Below are 12,253 nucleotides of genomic sequence, written 5' to 3'. Positions count from 1 at the left end.
CCGACACCCGCATAGCAACAAATCAAATAATTTTTTGACATTTAATGCTTCTGAGAGTTCAATTGTCAAACCTGCCGCTTTCTCGGATAACAATTACCGAGGAATGTAAAAAAGTCGTAAAAGTAAATATTGCACGTGGGTGTATTAATGAATAAAGTGGTGCACACGGCCCTCGAAGGGACAAAGGGAATCATAGATGAAAAATAGTATAAATAGGTGCGTCTTCTAGCGGAGCGCGCAGTACCCAGTTCGTAGTTCGTAGTACACAGTTCACAGTCCGAATCGCAGTTCCGTGGTATCTTGCATGCCCGAGTTCTGCGACTCTCGGATCCGCGGCCTTTAAACTCGTGCGCGGCGCAAGTCTCGGTCGAGAGGAAAAAGTGTCAGTTCAAACGTCCCCGGTTGGGATCTGCGGACCATTGTCCATTGGAACACCCCCGACCGGATCTACTACCTCCCGCCGAGTCTGGCCCAGTTTGAAGCCCTGCGGCTCCGAGAGAATAGCATTCACCTGCATCGACTCACGCTACAATCTGCAAGCAGTAAGTCCCGAATCAACCGTTTGTTTCGCTCTCGTTCTTCGAACACCCTTTCTCTCTCTAGCGCGAAAGATTTCGAACATAATACATTTATTGAGGTTATTACTCTTTCCTCCCCATGCTCCTCTCCATACTCTCTCTCTCTTTCTCTCTCACTCTCTCTCTCTCTTACTCTCTCTCTCTCTCTCTCCCTCTCTCTCTTTATCTTTAAATTCTTTTCTTTCTTGGGATTAACTTGTAAGAGTTAATCCGAAAGAATCTCTTTACTTTTTAATTCTTCTCTTTCTTGGGATTAACTCGTAAGAGTTAATCCGAAAGAATCTCTTTATCTTTAAATTCTTTTCTTTCTTGGGATTAACTCGTGAGAGTTAATCCGAAAGAATCTCTGTATTTTTAATTCTTTTCTTTCTTGGGATTAACTCGTAAGAGTTAATCTGAAAGAATCTCTTTATTTTTTAATTCTTCTCTTTCTTGGGATTAACTCGTAAAAGTTAATCCGAAAAAAACTCTTTATTTTTAATTCTTCTCTTTCCTGGGATTAACTCGTAAGAGTTAATCCGAAAGAATTTCTTTATCTTTAAATCCTTTCCTTTCTAGGGATTTTCTCGTAAGAATTCTCGTTTCCCTCTCTCCCCTTAGATTCTGTCGAACCCTTTTTCTTTACTTCCGATCTTTTCCCTCGGTTTCACTCGAACTCCACTCGAGTTAACCCGAGAAGTTGTCTAAATTTTAACTTTTCGCCAAAAGAGAGAAACGGAATTTTTTTTTATTTTAGTGAATAAAGTCCCCAAAATTCATAAAAACCGGTCACGAGCAGCCGCGAAGCGCCGCCGAAATCGCCGCAATCGTCGAATCCGCCGTCTCGAAGCCATTGAGGAGGAAATCCACCAGATCGCCGCCCAAGTCAATCGACTTTGCCCCCCTGTCTCGAACTCGCCGGTCGCACCGGAAGAAGAGCGACTTCCCCCATTCGCATTTTTCCCCCACTCCCCCGTAGATAATTTTCCCCGCGCCGACTCCCCAGTAGATAGTTTTTATCGCGCCGACTCCCCCTTAGATAATTCTCCGCGCCCCGACTCCCCCGTAGAAAATCTTCGCGCTGACTCCCCCATAGATAATTTTCTTCGCGCCGACTCCCCCGATTCTCAATTAACCTATAGAATCTTCCCGGACTCTCCCATTTCGCTCTCTTCTCAGGGATCTCCGACCCCTGAGATTCTCAATTTGGAGGAAGATCAACCTCCTGCGGATTTCCCAAACGTAGGGCCCCACGAGGAGAAGGAGCAACCTTGCTCCACCCCTCCGATCCTCGGATCGCATGATCTCGAGGACCAGGATCGTTCTCCTAGCCCCGCGCTCAGTATAGAGATCGTAGAGGAGCTACCTCCACCTTCCCCACGTTGTTATTTTGCCCCTGGTCCTCTTCAGTCGCTAGAGTTAATTCTCTCAATGTTTCCGATCTCTTATGTCCCACTCCCTCCTGGCGCGTTCTCTATCGGCCCTGAAGAATTTGACCTCGAAGCGGTCCGTGTCTTCCTTTCTCTGTCTCCCCTCGATGTACCAGTCCCCGTGTATCTCCCCCATATATATCCAAAATATTGTTGTGCCCCGGTGATGGCTCCAGGGACGTCGGTAGGTATATCGGGATCTTTTGGGCGCCTTAGGAGTTAGGACTCGTAGGAAGGGCCGCTCGGTGGTTGAGGATAAAACACTTGCTCGTTCCAACGTTAAAATAATGTATTTTCTTCAGTATTGCCTTCGTTACACTTGTAGTATGATTATGTATGTCGCTCGTTTTCTTGTTCTCCCGGACGGCCCGGTATATATAGGTCGGCTGTTATCTCCGGATTGTGTTACAAGCTCGACGTGTAAGTCACGCACGGCGAGTAACACACCGGACAGCTGTTTGTCAAACTCTTCCGTCGCTTTCCGATTTTGTCGCGATATTTATACGGAAATTCGTCGTTTGGTTCGGCCAATTGTGTTCCTTGCGGCATGCAGCTCCCACGCTTAGCCGAAATCCGAATACCGGAAAGCGACTCAGCATTAGCTGGCGCAGCGCGATGGTGTTGCGGGCCGGAAGCCCGACAGACCATCAGCGTCTTTTCGATATTTCTAGCGTATGCGGAATTCGAGTCCGCTACGCGTATGCATAGCAATAGGAATCTTGATTTCCTGTTGCTATGCGTATAATTATCGTAGTTGTACAGGGTACAACAATATTATCTAATTCCCAAACTAATATTTTTAAATCACTTCCGCCCCAATACCGCCGTATTAAATGAAGTCCCAATATAGACACACATACACACTTGCGAATACTCTGTTTGTTACACTAATATAGAATATTATAAATGTAAATATATATATATATATATATCTAAAATTATATATATATGTATATATAAATGTGCATAATTTAATTGTTAACCTCAAGCTTTGTATCGCGAGTCTGCGGATTTTTTTTTGTATTATCAAATTGTGTTCCTTAACAGCTCTAATCTGTAATAAATTACTTTTACATAGAATTAATCCTTTTTATTATATATATTTATCTTATATATATTTTCTTTCAATAAATCAATGACTGATTATAAGGAGTTTAATTAATTTCTCCACCTCACTCATCATCTCTTGCTCTATTAAGCCAAGCACTAGGTCCCGAGGTAAAGCAATTAAATTTACTGCCTCAAAACAGGACCGAGGGACGCGAAACACCCTGAATGTTTGTCATTGGGCCCCCCGCTGTGGACCCATTGACCCATATATTCTGGGTTGTCGACGCAGCCCTGCCTGTGCCTCGTGGGCACATTCTCAAGTTGTTACGTCCCTCCTTTTTCCCTCCATGTCTTATCTATCCTACTTCAACTCTGGACGTAACAAATATAAAACGTTATAAATGTTTAATTTACAAAAAATATTTCTTGTATCCTTTTCGTTAAAAAAGACTAAAAAAATATTAAATTTGAATTAATATTTAATTTTTGTACAAGATTAAATAACAATACGAATTGTTATTTACATGTAAAAATTATAAAAATTTATGAGGAACAGCGTTCCACACACACGTCACATTTGAAAAGACTGAGAGCGACTATTCGTCTCGAGGTTACAACAAACAGCTCCTAAAAGTCTTACTGAAGTTATGAGCTGGGGAGTCGGCCGCGGTGGCGCCTAGATATAACGCCCGTGGCCGCATTCGACTCACGAGAAGATCTCTCGCGGCGTGGCCGCCTAGCGGTAGTGCCAGCACTCACTTGTTAAATTCATTTCAATCCAAAATTACAGGATTTCATAAATTATAATTAAATCGAATTTTAATGTATACATGTATTTGATTCACAGAATCATGTAAACAGATATGATTCTGTAAATCAAATATATATACCTTGCTGCTAGATGTATAATTACTTTCTTTATATTTTAAGTTTACGTTCCAAAACGTTTTTTCCAAGAAAAATTTTACTTGATATAATATATGTTATTATTTATTTATATTTTGAGTAGGATTTTCCTTACAAATAAAATAGCCATTAAATAGCATATTAAATTAATCGTTATAGTATTATACATACGTATTAAATATTACATAATTTAAATATTATATATAATGAAATATTAAATATTAACAAATAATATATTTTATTAAAAAGCTATATACTGTATATTAAAGCTTCTCATATTATCAAAATTTGTAGTTTATGTTTATATATGGTTAAATATATCTTTTGTTAAATATTTTTTAACACGAAAAATTATCTTTATAATTTTATAATTTATAAAATTCTTGTGTTATAATAATAATGATAATGATGATAATAATAAAAATACTCAACTTCGTTGACATATATGTATACAGGGTGATTCAGAATAACCCGTTGTCTTTCAAGGGACGTATTTCCGGTCGAATTCTAAGACGATTTTTCCTTTGCCAAAAATTTGTCAGACGCTTAGATTTTGAAATATCAGCCGATTAAGTTAGCGTATCACGGGTCGAATACAGATGTTACGCAGGGGCGGCGCACTCACCGTTACGCGCGGGTGTGTCGTAAGGTGCCTGCTGCGCTAAGCTGATACAACACACAAGTCTTTCTCCCCTCTTACTCTCTCTCTCTCTCTCTCTCTCTCTCTCTCTCTGTCACATCACAATGCTAGCTTTAACTTAAAAATGTAATTAATTTTCTTCTTAATTTTAATGATTTTAATAAGAGAAGTGCCAGGAAAGTCTTTATACAGTCGAAGAATCGAACAAAGAATTGCACGAAATCTAGATATTTAATTACATTTAATAAATTATGTCATCGCAAGTATTCAAACAAATATTTATTAAAATTTAATAACTTTTTTTCTCAGTGTAGAATCTCTTGATATAAAAAAATAATTTTATTAAAATAAATAGAAAAATATTTTTCAATAAATTTTATTATTATAAACAATATTAATCACTACTTTACTTTTAAATTGCCGCGTTCTAATTTCTGTTCGACCAATCACGCATTCATATTTGATCATAACGTATCCCATAAAATCAGTCGGCTCTTTCCTGTTGTCGAGTAAACACGTGTTGTCTGTTCGTCGCGCGTAAACACGAGTTTTATCGAGATACATATTTTCGCACGCCAAATGACTAATAATTATTTACAGTGATCGTTACTCGAAGTGATCGTTAATTAGTTACTCAAGTTTTATTGATCAAGTGAATGAATTGTGTATTATAATATTAAAGTGATACTTTACGAGAGGATCAAAGAAACTTTGGTCTGTCTCATCGTGGAGACAACTAATTGATCGCTGTACAGAATAATACATAAGTAAATGCATGTCCAAACTTGTTCATGCAAGCACGCGCGCACGTGCGCGCGCGCGTTTGCTCTCCCCCCCCCTCTCTATCTCTCTCTCTCTGTAACAAAAAAAGTACTACTGTTTCTAAAAACTCGAGATGTAAATACTTTTGTAGATTTCGTGCAATTCTTTGTTTGATTCTACGACTGTACAAAGAATTTCCTGGCACTTCTCTTATTAAAATCATTAAAATTAAGATAAAAATTAATTACAGTTGTAAGTTAAAGCTAGTATTGTGATGTGACAGAGAGAGAGAGAGAGAGAGAGAGAGAGAGAGAGAGAGAGAGAGAGTGAGTGAGTGAGTGAGTGAGTGAGTGAGTGAGAAGGGAGAAATACTTGTGTGTTGTATCAGCTGAGCGCAGCAGGCACCTCTCGACACTCCCGCACGTAATGGTGAGTGCACCGCCCCTGCGTACCATCTGTATTCGACCCTTGATACGCTAACTTAATCGGCTAATATTCTAAAATCTAAGCGTCTGACAAATTTTTGGCAAAGGAAAAATCGTTTTAGAATTCGATCAGGAATACGCCCCTTAAAAGACAACGGATTATTCTGAATCACCCTGTATAGCGGACCTTTTCGGAACGTACCACCAATATCTGCCAGACATTTAAAGGACGTCCTTAAAACATTTTCAAAATGTCTTATTTAATATAAAGAACAACGCAATTTTTGAATGTATATTTATTATGTATGTTGGAAACATGTTTAATATACATAATATGTTAAATATTACGAATCATCCCAAATATGTCCTGCGGATGTCCTACAAACGTCATACTGCAGCTATGATAAACCAGGATGTCCTTCGGACGTCTTTGGAACGTCCTATGGACGTACAAGATACTAGGACATTACAAGGACTTTTGTGGACATGTATTGGACGTCCGGGGACGTCCATGTGTTGTGTGGGATGCGCTTGCGTGCTCTTTTTTTTAAGATTTTGCGCTGAATTAATGAATAGTCAACCTTGAATTTTTCAGTTCGATTTGTAAGTGCGTTTTATTATACATATTAGGTATATGTATGAGTTCGTAAAAAATCGAAACTCTCAGGCAAGTCGAATGAATTCCGGATTTATTTTTAGCCTAAAACTGAGAGATAGCAATAAAAGACCGTATAGAAAAGAAAAAAAACCTATTATAATTAGAGAGGAAAGATTTCGAAGTTACATGTTTCCCTTTATAATATATTCAGTATTCTCAACTTATTTTTAAACAAATATGAATCTAGTTTTCTAGAAATTAATCCGAGTTTAAGTTATACCGCACTCAATCGGTGCTGCTATATATACGAAAATTGTGTGTATTTTATTATTTTTAATCCATTATTGAAAGTATTTATGTAAACGCAGATAGATGTGCAATGAGGAATAGAATCGAGCCGACATTTGACATGAATTAATATAAAAGATGCGCTGATTTTTCTTTTATATATGATCTCTTACATCATTTTTATAGAAATAAAGAACACTTCCATATCTTAAGAAGCAAATTGAACTTCGACACGCAGCGGTATTTGTAATTTTTCCCTCGTTGCACACTTTTTGCTTGACCTAGTGTCACAACAAAGAAAGTCTGAAAAATATTCGAAATAGAAAAATAAATCCTTACGGTATTGTACGTGAATTCGAAGATCTGTGCAACTGCACACGTTCAAAGGTTTATTCAGTGATTTATGAATACGCGCGCGCGAGAAAATAGACATTTGTTCAACATTTTACATACGTAATATAACGCCAACGACTGTAATGCTTCCTAGTTTGGCCAGCGTTGTTCTATGGAAAAAAGGAGGAAAAAAAAGAAACCATGCCATTTCACGTCCGCACAGATTTCAAGCACGCTAGAAGCTACGCTCCGAGTTTTCATTCAATTTTAGAAGTGTTTGGAAACATCCAGTTATTTTTTATCAAAATGTTTTTATTTAAAAATGGAACGCACAATAAAATAGGGTTTAATTTCTTGCCTTTGATAGCAAGAATTTAATATGGCCGTGATGACTACCCATGAGTCTTAAAAATGAGGAACTTTCTTTTTTTATGCTTCTTTTACCTATATGGTTCTATATGCAGAACGTAGTCAATAGTTCTTGTAATAAATGTTTGCATAACTATATATACATTTTAGCTGTACTATATATAAGCATTTATAAGCTGTGTTTTTTTATAATAAAATAAATATTAATCTGATTTTACTTTCTCGACCATTTCACAAATTTAATAATCTCTATAAATGCTATTTTCAGAAATATCCATTAAAAACGTCTACACTACATCCATTTTACATCCTGGAGGCCTATTACGTATCTTTTCACGAGGTAAAAATGCGAAAAGTGAACGAATTCACTAGAGTATACTATACTAATTTTATTGGTTGAAATCTAAATCTGTTCACTTTTCGCATTTTTACTTTGTGAAAAGATACGTAATCTAGGCCCCCTGGAAGGATATAACAATATTTACTGGACGTCTTTGGGTGATACGATGTACCGCCCAAAGACGTCCAATAGACATCGTAGTACGTACAGTGACATCTATTGGACGCCTTTGGTACGTACCGTTGTACACCCAAGGACTTTGATTCTGTCCATGGGGAAATTTTTCAAACTGAGAAGTCAGCACTTTCTACATACTTGCAGTTCATGATTAATGAAACGACTAGAGGTTATTGGTCGTTACGTTAATCATGAACTGTATGTAGAAAGATAGCGACTTCTCAGTTTGGAAAATTTCCCCATGGACAGAATCAAAGTCCTTGGGTGTACGTACTAACGATGTCTATTGGACGTCTTTGGGCGCCACATTTTTCGTACAAAAAGACGTCTACTGAACGTCTTCGGTACATCTTCAGTACGTCATGTGACGTATGGACGGGACGTTTAGACATCTAAAAGACGTCGGCGTGTTGCGTGGGTAATGTTTAATAGCAAACAATACAGTATGGAAGAGAATATGAGTATTAACGACAAAGAGAAGTGTAAAAAAGTTATAATTCATTGTATGATTTTCTCACTACACTCTCCTAACCATCGTTGCGGATTGCCTCGCTTGCTTGTGTGCGTGCACTTGCTTGCTCATAATTAAGCACAGTCAATGACTAAGTATCCACCGAGGGTTCGAATAGGGTCAGAGTCGTGTCAGAATCGGGTCAGTTCGTCTGTTTCCACTGGATCAAAATTATGTAGGGTTGCAGTGGGGTTGCGGCAAGGTTGAATGTTACCAACTGTATACAAGATATTCTAATATACGTTAAGGTTAAGATTATATGTTTATCACAATTGAATGTCATTAAAATAGATCTAAAAATTATAATATTAATTTTATAATAACAAAATAATAAAGCAAAAGTACATATGAACACGCAACACGACGCAACGCAACACGTTTGAAATGCAACTAAATTTGGATTCATTCTGTTGGCAAAGCGAGAGTAAACTCGATCGTTTCCATCGAACCCCATTTGGCCTCTACTCTAAAATTTTATTGGGTAGGATTGGGGTAGAGTTTACAGTGTTTCCATCGTAAGAATTCACACTCCAACCCGACTCTGACTCGATTCAAACCCTCGGTGGAAACTTAAGTATTGTTCGTTTTGTCTATCCTGGGTCTAGTTCAGAGCAAATCTAAATAGACCTGGGTATGTTTGGGTTAAGATAGAAGAATTCCGGAAATGGATCATAGAACAGAAAGCAGACTATTGATATTGCTCTGAACGACTTTGAAGTGAACTCGGATCCACTCGGACGGCTGTAAAAAGAACACGATAGTATTGGCTTAGTTTACACCGAGCACTTGATACGCGTACTAACTCGTAACTTTCTATTAATTTATCTTACTTTCGACAATGCGTGTATACATAATACATATATTTAATTATCTCGATTCATATTGTACCAACTTAATATACTATTTTTTAAATTTATTTTTGAAATTAAGATAGTTTAATAGAAAATTACTAGTTAGTGCGCGTATCAAGTGCTCGGTGTAAACTAGGATATAATCTAATCTGACTAAATATAATCCCCGTGAAAATTTTTTTCAGAATTTTTTATATAAGTTTTCATATTTGAATATTTGTATAATTGTATAACTTTTGTAAACTTTTTATACTAATTAGAACACTTTTTAGAAATACTAGAAAGTTGATCTTTTCTCAGAATTTTTCATATATACGAGGTGTGATCAAAAAGTAAGATGACTTTTTGAATTTCGCGCTCTCTGTACACTTTAATTTCAAAAATTTTTTTTTTGTGTTGGTACACTCGTCACGATCATATGTTCACAATTTTGACTATATAGCATGTGTTGTTTTTATGTGAGAGGCATAAAGGTTAGACTCGTGTTTGCGTGCTCGGCGATTTTTTGCTGTTGAAAATAATGGAGCAGAGAGTTTGTATTAATTTTTGTGTAAAAAATGGTATTAAGTCAAAAACTCTTGAAATGTTGACAGTGGCGTACGGTGAGTCAACTTTGAGCAAAAAAAATGTTTATAAATGGTATAAGTTATTCCAAGAAGGCCAAGAAAATGTTAACGATGAACCTCACTCTGGCCGCCCCAGCACGTCAAAAACCAACGAAAATGTTCAGGAAGTGAAAGAATTGTGTTGAAAAATCGTCGAATCACGATTAGAGAAATAGCTGATGATCTTAACATATCGTTTGGCTCATGCCAATCAATTTTAACGGATGTTTTGGGTATGACACGTGTGTCAGCGAAATTCGTTCCAAAACTGCTTAATTTTGATCAGAAGCAGCGTCGCATGAACATCGCCCAAGACATGTTGAACGACATCAATGATTATCCTGATCTGCTCAAAAGGGTTATAACTGGTGACGAAACATGGGTATATGGTTATGACTTCGAAACCAAAGTCCAATCATCCCAGTGAAAGAGCCCAGGAGAGCCAAGACCGAAAAAGGCACGCCAAGTTCGTTTGAATGTGAAGGTTTTGCTCACAGTTTTCTTTGATTACCATGGCGTTGTGCATCAAGAATTCCTACCACAAGGTCATACGGTAAACAAGGAGTATTACCTTGAGGTTATGAAGCGTTTGCGTGAATCAATAAGAAAAAAACGTCCGGAAGTGTGGAAAGAAAATTCAGACTTGGCCCCCTGAGACTTTTTCCTCTTCCCAAAATTGAAAAGGCCTATGAAAGGACGAAGATTTGCGACGATTGAGGAGATTAAGGCTACATCGCTGGAGGAGCTCAAGGCAATACCCAAAAGTGCATTTCAGAAATGTTTTGACGACTGGAAAAAGCGCTGGCACAAAAGCATTGTATCAGAGGGGGATTATTTTGAAGGGGATAACATAATTTTGGATGAATAAATGAATATTTTTTTATAAAAATGAAATGTCACCTTACTTTTTGATCACACCTCGTACTAATTATAAAATATCCTAAAATTTTTCTAAAGATTTTTTGTTTTATAATTTTTGATGAAATGTTATAAAGTCTCAGAGTTAAAAATATTCTTTTAAAATTATAGGATCAGAAATTAATGATTTAATAATTTAATTTTTAACATTAACTATTTTTAAATTTATTAAACAAATTATGATTTTGTAATTTAATATAAACGTTTTTAAAATTAATTTTTAATTTAACTCAAGTTAATTTACTCTTAACGTAACTTTTAACTAGTTAGTTTTTTGTTTATGTAACTTTTAACGCTAACTAAATTAATTTTGTATATAAACCATTAACTTTAACTTAATTTAGTTTAAAAAATGTAGTAACTTACCCAACTCTGCACTTTTCACACGCTTTATTTACGTTCTGCCCCAATTTACATCCCCCCAATTAGCCTCCCGCTTGCTTTACGCGGGTGACACTCTTTTGGACACAGCACGATTGGACACCAACCAATCATCTTGACTTATTTAACCAAACCAACGGAAAAACTCTAGGCATTGGCCGCTGTGAGTGGTGGTGTTCAATCGTGCGGTGTCCAATCGTGCGCACCCCGCTTTACGCTATCATTTTTGCCACGGCAATAAACGTTTATATATTTCAAAACACGCGGTTGTTTATTATATAACCTGGGCTGCGTTCATAAACGTTACCCATAGGGTAAAAATTCTTCGGAACTCGTTCAGAAAGTCGAAAGGTAACAGTAGGGGAAAATTTACCTTTACTTATAAGCGTTCAGAAAGCTAGAGAAAAATTACTCTGGGTACTCCTCAACGTACGACTGAGGTAAAGTTTACCTGTCATGCGCAGAAACACACCTTTCACGCATAAGTATCGAATTTGAGAGACTCACTAACGACTGACGACACTGACTGACTGTGCTGACTGTGACACACAACGGTAACAATTATTTTCGGAAAAATTGACTATGTCACAATTCCACTACAAAGTTATAGAAGGCAGCGATGAAACCCCAATTTTTAACGCGGACATGTCACAAGTTTTATTAAATAATTTTGTTGGATCACTAAAATAATTATAATAGACATGTTTAAGCTTAATAAGCAATAGTGAAAAACATTTTGACATTCCATCAACCAGTTTGAATGCTCCATAATTATATTGATGGCCTAAATTATTTTCAGATCTGCATTTAGCTAAATTTTTATATACTTTAGTAAAACAGCAGTTTTTTCCATGTAGACCAAACATTCTATTATATATACCAAATAAATTTAGAAATTAATAATTTAAAACAGAGCGAAATAGTTAACTAAATGCGGACACAGAGTGCATATGAATTTTCTAAATTTTCATTACCGAAGATTTACGTTACAAAAGAAAAAGTCCTTGTGCAAACTTAAAAAAATGTTTGCTTAAGTCAACGAAAGCAACACGTCGCAAAAAAAATTAAAAAATTTTTTGCACAACATAAATATTTTTAAAATGTCTAAATAT

This window comes from Solenopsis invicta, chromosome 12 (assembly GCF_016802725.1).
Source record: "Solenopsis invicta isolate M01_SB chromosome 12, UNIL_Sinv_3.0, whole genome shotgun sequence".
Lineage (NCBI taxonomy): Eukaryota > Metazoa > Arthropoda > Insecta > Hymenoptera > Formicidae > Solenopsis > Solenopsis invicta.
The sequence above is the reverse complement of the archived record's forward strand: the minus strand, read 5'-3'. Positions refer to the sequence as shown.